The 12,544-nt window shown below is 34.8% G+C and overlaps 1 pseudogene; it reads left to right on the forward strand.

Annotated features, from left to right (window-relative positions):
- The first annotated feature begins 3,493 nt into the window (after window positions 1-3,493).
- On the forward strand, window positions 3,494-3,842 carry LOC100765937 (annotated as a pseudogene).
- Window positions 3,843-12,544: the final 8,702 nt, after the last annotated feature.

A 12,544-nucleotide genomic window follows, 5' to 3' on the forward strand; every position in this document is an offset into this window, starting at 1 on the left:
AAGTGTTTGGACCATAGTCCCATGCTGCCTACTTTATCACCAGACTTCCTACCTGTCTGCTCCACTTTCTCTTTGCCACCAGAGGGAGATGGAAACTCGCCTGCATTGCTGGAGCACTGACTGCCAGATGCAAGGCTTGGTATTACTCAGGTCACTAGGGATCGCCATTTGAGAGAAGTTCTAGAAACTGATAAAGCAGAGCATGTGTGGGCGGAAAGTGTTTATGCACTTATGCAGTACGATGATGCAGTACTACATACAGAGGATTCGGATAGCTCCAGAGAACGAGCAGAAGTTACACCAGGTTTGCTTTGGCAGGGGAGCCCTCTACCTCACCATAAATGACTCCACTCTCTAAACTTTGAACAAATCTCTTACTTGAAGCTGTAGTTTGCATTTTTAACTCAGAGAAAACCAGCCACCAGTGCCTTGTTTTTCCAATTTAAGTGGTATGTTTTCCTGAGGGGCGGCCCTGCTAAATTTTGAACTAAAAAAGATAAATGTGTCTGTGTATACAAGTATTTTCACTTTTACTTGTAAATATACCTGAAGGCAATTGACTGCATTTGTAGGTATCATTTCTTTTATCTATGGTGTACATAATAGAAAGATGTACATTATTGACTACATTTTTTATTGTACTGGGATGACATTTTTATATTCATGAGAGGACATTATGATATTTTATTTGTAAATCTTGTAAACTGGGGCAATGTATGCTGGCACTGTAAACTGTAGAGAACAAACAGGTGATGTGTATTTCAAATAAAAATAACTTCGTCATTTTTAAAACTTTCACTTTCCAAAGTATATTTTATTAAACAATAGCTCCATGGGAAAAAATTTAAAATGGGTTAGTGTATTAAAATTGTTTTGTTTATCAGCCTGGAAAATTTATATCAAAGTGGGAATATAAAACTCAATTATTTTTATTTCCTGTATCCTGCTGTTATTTAGCCCAGTTACTTGGCCAAATGCCCGTGAACGTTTATATCTAAATGTAAGATATAAAATAATCTCTTTGAAATTATTTGGTGAAATGCTAGCTATCTTAGACACAAGATAATGTTTTATTTCCCAAAATGTTTACTTCATCAAAATGATGATATACTGTGAGCAGTATTTTTAATGATTTATTTTTCTTGGGTTTCTTGTGACATGGAAATCAAATATAACTTAGTATTTGTGTATATGTATATTAGTGTCTCTAACTGCCTCTTTTACTATGCAGTCAATGTTTGTTGCCATATACATTTATATCCAAGTAAGTTTGAAAGTGCAGTTTGTAGTCACACAGAATGAAGTGACAAGTATCCAGGCCATGTTTTAATGGGTGAGAGATTATGTATTCAACTCCAAGAAATGATTTAGCAGACCAAATTAGTGGGCTATCCAGACTAGGTACTACTTTTCTGACATGACTAACACAAGCTATCATAGCAGAACAAGGAAGAGGAGTAACACCAGAATTAAGAACTAAGCAGACAGGAAATTGACAACAAGAATCCAGCAGAGGAGAGTTAGGCAAACCACAAATCTGAAGATGAATCTCTGACACGGGGATCAGATATCAAATCAAAGTAGATTATGAGGAAACGATTCTCATCAGGACACATGCTATGGACCTTCAACCCACAGAGTAGCCCACATAGACTAAGACGCACTGCAATCACTACAGGTGCCATGGAACCTTTTCAGTTTTACAAGTTTTATTCTATAACAATGGGCATGTTTCTCTATTTTATTCATTTGGCCAACAATTTAAAACTATTGTGTTTCAAATAAGTTGAATTTTGGAAAACACTGAGGAAAAAGATAAAAACGTGACTAATTCTCCCATTTTATTTTATTGTAATTTATGTGTATTGCTGTTTTGCCTTCATGTGTGTCTATATACACATATGTACCTTGTGGCTACAGAGACCATAAGAAGGTGTCAGATTTTCTGGAACTGGAATTAAAAGTGGTTGAGAGAAACTGGATAAGTGCTGTGAGTTGAACTCAGGACCTCTGGAAGACCAGCCAGTGCTTTTTACTGCTGAGCCATCTCTGCAGCCACCAAACACATATATTATAAAAGCAACGGACATTATTAAACAAAAAGTTAAATAGTATGAGATTATGCCTAATTTCACAGTCCATAAATTGAAAGATGACCTTTCTATTTCCAGTAAAATATAGTGTGTGACAGTATTTTGTGCTGCTGAGATAAGTGGAAATGTTACACCTAATTCTGCTAAGAGGTATTTGTATATTCCAAAACATCCTTCATAGGCATGTATCTTTCTTTCTTTTTTTTTTTTTAGTTTTTAGTTTTTCAAGACAGGGTTTCTCTGTGTAGCTTTGGAGCCTATTTCCACTTGCTCTGGAGACCAGTCTGGCCTCGAAATCACAGAGATCTGCCTGTCTCTGCCTCCTTAATGCTGAGATTAAAGGCGTGCACCACCAATGCCTAGCAACAAGTATCTTTCAACTGTGTGTTCTGGTAGGGATTTCTCCAGAGGAATCTGCTGACGAGATCTGCAGACATTTATACAAATGGATGTCCATTCCAAGTTGCTATAAGTCTTTTAAAAACCTGCAATGCATATCCTTATGAGACCTATTTAAGTTAAAATGCCAACACATTATATAGAATGGCATTATATTAATATGCTCTGTCAATTTTTTTAATTTAAAATATGTAGTGGATCAGAACAAGTATTATAGAACAGCTGTCATTACAGTACTCAGAAGACTGGCAGAAGAAGATTAAAAAAAAGCTTCAGGCTAGTTGAATTATATAGCAAAACCTTGTCTCAAATAAACCAAAAAGCACAGGTGTGTAAGAATGTACATAAAACTATGTGTTTTTTTTTTTGAGAGCTTGTTTGGACGCTCTAGCAGGGGAGTGCAGCTACTTGTATATCCTTGACCAAAGATGCCCCTCCTCTAATCCTCTATTCAGAGAAGGTAGTCCTCTTCTATGAAGCCTGGAGCTTTGGGAGGGAGGAAGGGGAAAGCTGCCTAGCAAGCCAGATCATACAAATCAACCCTGGAGATCAATGGGGTGATAGATGCTGCAGTCAGATCACCCTCACATCCAAAACTATGCTTGTCTTTAGGTTTATATTTCCTCTATGCCAGAAATTTTTCTAAGTACTTTACATAAGGATCTTTGTCTTGATGATCCCAAGAGAGAAACTATAATTGTCCACATCTTCATGTATGGAGACTGAGGTACAAACTTGACTGGGGTATCAAGACAGTAGTTAGCATTTAGTGTAGTACCTAAAATACACATGCGGAGAAGTATGGTGTCTTGTTTCTTCTGTTTTTGCTGTGTTAACAATCCACAGCCATCTAAGTAGTTAGGCAGGCAGTATGACTTAGGGGGTAGTGCTGCAACTGGCATGAGTGTGAGGGAAGAGGAGAGAGTGTGGCTGGTGGGTGCTTGACTAGTAGCTTCTGAAAGCCCTCCATCATATTAAAGTGTTTCCTAGTGGCACTCAGAATGATCCAGCATATGACATACCCACATAGGCTTTCCTCCAATGCAGCCTCTAACAAAACTAGGCTGTCTTGAACCCCTGGCAGTAGGATTGTTTACATTTATACCAAGAAAGTTGGGAAAACACCTAAATCCGCATGTGGTGTGTGCTCAGGCAGACTCCCAGTTCCTTCTCTCAGACTGAAAATCTTTATGAGACTGTCTAGACAAGGAAGCATGTCAGCAGACACTATGGTGGCTCCATGTGTGCCAAGTGTACCCATGACAGGATCAAGTGGACTTTCTTACTGAGGCGCAGAAAATTGTTGTGAAAGTGTTGAAAGCACAAGCACAGAGTCATAAATTGAAATAAATATGCAGCTTTTTAAAATAAAAAATATTCATTAGAGGCTTTTTATTGATGATGAGTTTGTTGTTGTTATACAAGGACTGCATTGTTTGCATGTACTATAAGGGATGTGAGCTACTTTTCTTTTAGAAAAACAATTATAAGGATAACGGAATACTTGGAGAAATAAGTAATTGAATTAGAGGGTGAAAAAAGATGTTGATTCACATCTAGTGACTGCTCCTGACCCCACCATAGAATCAACAAATACTAACGTTCCAAAGGCTCCCATTTCTGTATGTTTAAGTCAACTTAGTCGGCTTCAAAATTAGTATATTAAAATACAAATGGATTTAGAGCATTGCTGGCAATATCAGACTGAGAAATTATAAAAATGATTTTACATTTAGAGATGCTTATTCCAATTAAATTGCTTTAGATATTATATAACATTTTACAGCACTATTTAAAATGGGGCATAATATTAATGCCATACATGTAATATGTTAAATGCTAATATATTTAAGCAGAGGGGTTATGGCTTGTATTTAACTCAATACCAACTGCTTCCCAATTGTCATTTTTAGTAAACAGGCATTTATACTGATCTGTGAGCATTTTAAAATCCTCTTAATGCTGCTTTCAAGCCCCAAGCAGTTCTTTTAGTTAATAAAAAGCATTAAAATATTTCAAATTAAAATTCAGCTTAAAATCCTATTCATCAGCATGTTAAAGCAACATAATTTGAGAGAAGAAAATACACACTAAGCATATAATTGACAAATATGCCATTTCAGGTGGAAATATGCCGCTTCATTTGATTTTTGATGGACCAAATATGTGTATCAGCAATCAAAAAATCATTATCTCAGCTCCCTCCTCAAAATGAAAGAAAAAACCTGAGCCTATTGTTTAGATTTGCTTTTGAGATTTTTGAAAAAAAAAGTTGGGGGAAGTCCTTTAATTTCCTCAGTGACATGGAGACAATATAATGTTGATGTAGTCAATTATATCCACTTTGTATAAAATTGTTTTACGTAAATTCAAGGATGCATCCTCCTTCTGCACATAATTTGATTTAACTGATCATAAAATGAAATATTACTTTCGGCTCTGATACCAATGATATAATGGAGTTTTGGTTTATTTGATCCACTGCTCATGTCAGTACATACTTACATACACTTTCCAGCACTATATTTCATAGGCTTATTACAAAATGTGTTTTCTTCATCTGACATTCTTAGGAATTCCCAGGACAGGCAGTCAAGGAAGAGAAAACAGACATTATAAATGAATGAAAATTAATTAGGAAGGGAAGTCAGAAGATGCATATTTGGCAGGAGTTGAGGGAAACTAACCTTTCCCATTTCTCTCATCTCTAATATTTGACACTCCATTTCCTCTCTGGACTGCCTTATGAGAAAGTGTGTGCATTATTTCTCTGTAACACTGTACACCAAACAGAGAGGGTTCCTGTAAACATAAAACCTTTTTCCCTTCCAAACACTTAGAGAAAGAAATGTCTTAGGAAGCCGTGGATCCTCTTCTTCCCCAGAACTGATTCTCTCAAAGTCAGAAGACAGACAGACCTACCTGCATCTGGAGCCTCTCCTCCTTCCCTGCAGTTCCTCTTCATGTGGACCCTGAACCATTTCCTTTGTTCACAAAATTTCAGACGACATGGTAGTCCGGGGCGATCAGCAGAGATACTTTACAGGCCAGGCTGGCTCCATGAGCAAATCAATCCAGAGAGGAGTCAAATTTATTCCTTCCCTGGAGTTGGACAACTTGTTCACTCATGATCATGTACTTTTTCCTTTCTCCAATTAGATACTGCTGGATTTTAATTTTTGTTTGTATGCAGGCCCCTGGAATCCTTTGTCTGCATTTATTGCAGCAGGCTTATGTGGGCACTGTAGATCAGAACACAGGTTCCCATGAATGAAAAACATTTTACTGACTCATCCATCTCTTCAATCCTTAAACACACAAGTCTTCTAAGAGCCCAGTTAGGAATGTGTTGACTTGCAGCACAACTAAATTTATTTCAGTGAATATATAGCTGAATGAATTAAAATGTCTAAGTAAAAGAAGTCAAATTTGCATGCGAAGTCAGGCATGGTGGCACATATCTGTAATTTAGAAGGCCGAGGCAGGTTGATGACCATGAACCTTGGCTACAAAATTCTCCCACCTCTCTCAAAAACAAAGAGAATTTAGTATGTAACATTTGATGTTACAGGACAATGTCATTTATTAAGATTGTAAAGGAAATATACTTCATGAAAACCATAACTAAATCATTTGTGGAAGCATGCATACATCTGAAACCTAATACACAGGATGCTAAGAAAGGAGGGCTAGGAGTTTCAAGCCAGCCTCAGTTATACTGTGAAACTCTCATAAAGAATTAATAAAAAATGATTTTTCAATATACTGAATTCAGAGTAATCTGTTTGCAAAGTTGATGTCAGTTTATATAAACACAAGTGTAATTGTTTAGTGTTGTGAGAGTTTTGAAAATATGTGCTATGCAGGAATGAACTGTGTTTATTAAGCTCAGCACAAGTAGGTGAGTAATTCAGATGTTGCACTCTCATTAGGGAGGAGATCCACTGAGGAGACCATAATGAATATTAAACAGAACATTGGTAATGTATGCCTCACTGATGTGAATCTTCAGGAAGATGATTTAAGCACACTAAAATCCATGTTTATGCATGTTATTCTTTAATGAACTGAATAAAAATGTGCGGCAGATTAAAGCAACTCTCAGCATCGGAACTAAAAGCCCCACTTTAATGCCAGGTCCCTATTATTCTCTGAGTTTGGTTTACTTGGGTGAAAAAAATGTATAGTGAGCTTTCTTTTTTTCCCAGATCATTTACTTTCCAGATAAACAGAAAGTATCATTGGATTTCCTCAACAATAAGAGATGCTGTCCTTCATCTTAGGTCCCTTTCTATATTACCTCATACTTGCCTGTGATTTTGTTTTGTCAACATCACCCATGTTGCTCCATTTCATCCCTTTTGGGGAATTAAGCCAAGAGAGCCTCATTTAGTATATCAATATAATTACAATTTCTGGGGCTTGATAACTAAAATGCTTTCGCTTGCCTTGGAGAGTGGTAGAGTTTTGAACATAATAACCCTTAGGTTCACCCTTGAGGTAATTATAATCAAAGGATTAAGAATAATAAAAGTGGGGACTAGAAAGATACCACAGTGCTTAAGAGAACTGACAACTCTTCCAGAGGACAAGAGTTTTGTTTCTAGAATTTACATGATGGTTCACAGCAGTAACTTCAATGTCAAAGGATATACTGTCTTCCTCAGACCTCTACAAAGTCAAATATGTGTGTGGCACATACATGTATACCTGGGCACACAAATACAGAGAATAATCATTTAGTAACAAAAAGTGAAAAAACCCTAAATTACTAAAATAGGAGTACAAGTATTTCAATTATGAACTGACATAGTGGATTTACTATTTCATTCATCATCCCAATCTCAAATGCTTTAATTTACCCTACTTCTCAAAATCACTATTTCTTTCTCACTAAATTCAGGGATTAACATTGTGTGTTCAATAATATTTATATTTAATGTTTAGTGATAGAGTCTAAACCATATGGATTGTTCACAGCTAGCTTTCTGGTATTGAGTTCAGGCTTGGTAAGCATTAGTTAGCTTCTTCTACTTCTATGTGCAAGGTCCCTTTTCCTAAATTCCCAGTCTTCACATAATGCATATTTTGTATCAGCTACAATCTTTGCTTCATTTTCTACACTAAGCATATGTGTACATGAACTTTTTGTATGTGTTAGTATGTTTCTTTGTTTCTCATCTACTTTTATGCTTTTTATCTTACTTTTTTCTAGTTTATATATCTTTGAAATCTAGTTTTGGAAAACATTACTATTGAAACAAAGACAAACAATTTCCTGTAATTTAAATATAAATGTGTATACTATACACACTGTAAAGTCTTCTACTCTTTGAATGACATTTTGCTTTGTTTTGTGGTTCTGAGATCAAACTCACAGAACCAAACAAACTAGGCAAGATCTCCACCATGAGCTACATAACCACCTCTAGATCATCCATTTTGAAGCACTGTCATGCATTGAATATCATGTACATTTATAAGACAATAACAGTACAGAAACATGTAGTTATTGACCCATGGTATTTAAATCTGAAATTTACATTTATACTTTAAATAGACAAATTTAGAAGATTCTCTTTCAATTTGGGTCATTTGACTAATTTCATCTCTGCTTTCTCAGTTGTGGCCTTGGGAAATATTTATTGATGATATATTCTAAATAGTGGAACAATGATGAGTTTACATGTAGATTATTAGAAGATTCACAGATAAAGACATACTCAGAAATATAAAGATGTCTTACAGACATTTTCTCTCACAAACATCTCTGATACATTGCATTCTAGCTGAAATGCATTAGGACATTTAAGTAAAAGTAAAGTAGGACTTGAATGGGAATTAAAAGTAATTTTTTTTCATTCTAATCTGCCCAAATATCCTATGTTTTATGTTTATCTGAGAGGTAAGAGAGTGAGTGTCTCATACAGGGTTCCTCCCTAAGCAAAATTCATGATGAATTCAATTTTCCTATTAAGGTTACAGTTGTGTTTTCCCCCTAAGTCAAGAATATCTAAATTTTTAGTAAATAGCAGGGTTTTTGAATATACAATAATATATCTGCTACAGATGTATATACTCATTTAACCTTTCTGTGCCATAAAGTAACTCATCAAACGAGGAAGAAGTAAGTAATTTCCTGGATGAAATCATTTTCTTCCAATGATTACATGTCTCACACAGCACAAAGATTGCATGCATATGAATGAGTGAATACTCTTTGCTTTATGCTCCCTTGCAATCTAAATCTGCATGTTTTAATAGATTTTTTCTACCAATTCCCTATGATAATTAGCTTGACTGATATTTTTTGAAGATTTTTAACTTAAATGCCATGGTGAAACCATTAGTGTTTGAACAAATTTGTTCTCTTCTTTAACAGCAATGTTAGTGCTACAATTCCAAAATGTGTATTGTGTCAAATCAGTGTAGCCAAACTGTGGTGCATGTTGAAAACTGGCATTACAAAAATTCTACAGTGGGTAAATAAATGGAGTGTATTTAATATCAAGTCATTGTCAACTTAATGTTCATTAAAATATCTTTCTATATCCTATTTTGTATTTCATCCATCATGGGTTAGATATGAACTCAAGTACAAGAAACTCTTTGAAGCCTAAGTAATATAAATCTAATTAAGATAATTGCTAGCCAAGAATAATTATAATATTTTACATGCAAATTCTTCATGAACTTACCACTGCAGTTCTTGAGAAAGAAAAAGTTAGATATCTATGGCTTCTTTACTAAGAATTTGTTCATGTGAATATTCTTAGGAATTTTAAACTTTAGTTATTGATTCTTAAAATCAAATGTTAATTATCAAATATTTATTTTATGTATCAGAAATCAATGTTCAGTTTAATATAGCAAATAATCTTCACAGAAATCTAAGAGAAGTATTTTTTGACATATAATTCCTAATGTTTGGCTTTATTTATAAATATAAAACATTTCTAATGAATTACACTTTAGTTCTAAGCACTACTCCAGGAGTCTGACAAAGAAGGCCCACTAAAAATAAAAGTTGCTTTATGATAATGGCATAATGCTTCTGTGCCTTTTTAAGGTTTCCCAAAGTAGTAAACCTATATTCTAGTCAGGCAGATATTACTGTGATTTTACATACTATATATATGAAAAATTTATACATGTTTGGTATATATGGATAAAGATTTTAATTCAGTGAATTTAAGACAAAGATTGATTTTTATAACTCACAAGGATTTTCAAGGCTTTTAGAAGGTTAAACTGATTAATAAATGGTCTAATAAAATATATAATAATACATGGTTTCCTAAGACAGATATGAGAATAGAGAATCTCCATGCTAAATATCCCCCCCTCTGCTGTTTACATTGACAGTATGTAGCATGGGTAGCTGTGAATGCTTCATTGATGTAACACTTTGAAGGACCATGCTGTGATTTTTGCCTCTTAAATCAAAAAGATTTTTCATGTTTAAATTGCTATAAACTCAGGTTACTCATTGAAGTCTCTTGAAATACACTTGGATTAGTATCTTTTCCTCCAAAATACAAGGCTATGGGAATACCAAAAAATAACTCAAATGGTAGCATTTTTCATGAAAATGAAGCAACCATGGCACTCTATAGATACTTAAATGATGCCACATTGAAGTATCAGTATCACCACCTAAACAGTTAATTAAATATACCTTGTTCATTAGTTATGTTCGCATATCACCAAAGCTTTCACTGTCTCAAGAACTAAAATGAAGTCATTGTCTATTTCATATTAGAATTTCAAATGTTCTAATGACATGAACATCTCTATTGTGTAACTACTTAAAATTATTATTATGATTTAGTTTCTCTTCAAGGAATATCTGAAACTATTTAAGTTTTATAGTCTCATGAAAAAATTCAAAGCAATGTAAATGCATTTTCTTATTCTTTGTTATCTTCATATGTGTATATAGTAAAATATGATCATATATAATCCCCCATTTCACCCAAAATAACCCCAACACTTCTATACCATTACCACCCCCCCAACTTCATACCCTTCTTCTCACTTTTTCATTAACCCACTAAGTTGATTCACTGATGCCCATATATAAATATGGATATTTGGTCATTAACTAGAGAGTGATAAACATACCACTGTGTGCAATGCCTAGGAATGATTCTCTCTCCGTAACAGTTATCAACTGTCAATAATTTCTAAGGAAGAATGGCACATTGTGAGATCTATTCTGGAAATTTGATCCCCTAGACCTTGTACAAATTTTCTGCAAGCAACCACAGCTACTATGCCTATGAATGCAATAACCAACCCATGTATAGAAGACAACACATCACAAAACTGCACATTCTTCAGCTTTTACATTCTTTTTGTATTCCTTACCGTTGAAGGTGGATGTTGATAAAGATGTCCTTTTTATAACTGATCAGTCAAAGGCATTTATTCTCAGCTCTTTGGCTAATTGTGAGTCTTTGCATTAGTTGCTTCAAACTGCAAAATGTAGCCTTTCTGACCAACGTTGATAGCGACTCAGGTCTGTGAATATAAAACATAAATATTTAGAAGGTAATTTGACATGATCATTTAGTAAAAATGTTAATAACAAGTTCCACCCTGGAGTCTACAATCAACTCAGTCACGAACCTCTGATGAGGTATGAGGTCCTTCTTGTGGAGGAGGCCCCAGATCTAATCAATCTAGTTAATTATCATAGTAGCAGTCATGCCACTACTGTACAAGAGACCACAACTGCCTTGACAGGTCAGCATTTTGGTGCATAGTATCCAGATCTGAATAAGACCATTTGATGTCTTTTCTCCCCATTAAACTGTGTAGTTCCTTCCATCACCATGAAAGCCAATCAGCACTGGTATGTATGCATGTGTGTAAGACATGTTCTTCGTCTAATTACTGAAAAATAGCCTTTTGGGAAGGACCTAAAAAGGCTTTCCACATATGGACAGTCTCAAAAAGGAAAAATTTTTCACCCTAAGTATGAGGGATTTCTTATATTGAGAAACACTTCTAGTCAGGAGTTATTTATGAACAGCTACATAGATTTAGCATGCAAATATAAATCTGCTCACGTTCACTCATCAATTTTTATTATTGTCACTTAGTAAATGGATCTCCGGTTAATGATTTTTCTAATGTGTTATTAAAAGTGTTTCCCATTATAATCCAAATAAATTGCAACTGATGTCAGATTTGCATTATATTTATTTTTGAAACTGTACTCAATTATGGTAATTGCTAATATTTCAATTGATGCCCAAAGCAACCACATTTTCTGATGTGTCGTTTAAAACATTTTTTTATAATCCATAAGTCAGTTAGCTCCTTAGGCTGATCCTCTTCAAAATGAGTTCCTTAGATCTAATTCTTTGGTGGATGTTCCTTTGATTTTTATGTTGTTCTGTTGCTTATTATGTCCCCATTCATTTTTGAAAAAGTGCTCAGCCATCCAAATGAACTAGACCATTTCTCAAGCATTGTGCTATTAAAATTCAAAGCACTAAGAATAAACAGGATTGGCTTTTTCGTGTTTTATCTACTTCAACCTTGCATCAGCACAGACTTCACCTAAATAAAAACCTTTAACCTGAAAGTGTAATTTCAGAAGCTTTTACACTCTGAGTCTTATTGGTTTGGCAGTAGATGGGGTGGGTAACATGATTCATATTTCATCTATGGAATTTTCCAGATGACCATGAAGTTTTTCAATCTTTGTGTGTCTTAAAAAGAAATATTTTTACATTGTCTCTCTCTCTATCTTTGTGTGTGTGTGTTTTACCAAGACTTCAGCCTCTGTAATTTTTAAGCTAAGGTTGCAAGGAGAAAACAAAAGATAGAAAAATTAGTCTGTCTCTGTAAACAAATGGATGGGCCCTAAGCATGTAGCCATCCCGTTTACAGCAGATGAACTGTGACAAACAGACCCTGTAGCTGCCCATCATTCATAGTGTGAGTAAGTTTCAGTTCTACCTATGTGCTATATAACCTCAAGAAAGACAGGCTTTCCATTAGAAATGAAAAATGACCTTATTCATCTCCATTGTGATAGA

This window comes from Cricetulus griseus, chromosome 2 (assembly GCF_003668045.3).
Source record: "Cricetulus griseus strain 17A/GY chromosome 2, alternate assembly CriGri-PICRH-1.0, whole genome shotgun sequence".
Classification (NCBI taxonomy): domain Eukaryota; kingdom Metazoa; phylum Chordata; class Mammalia; order Rodentia; family Cricetidae; genus Cricetulus; species Cricetulus griseus.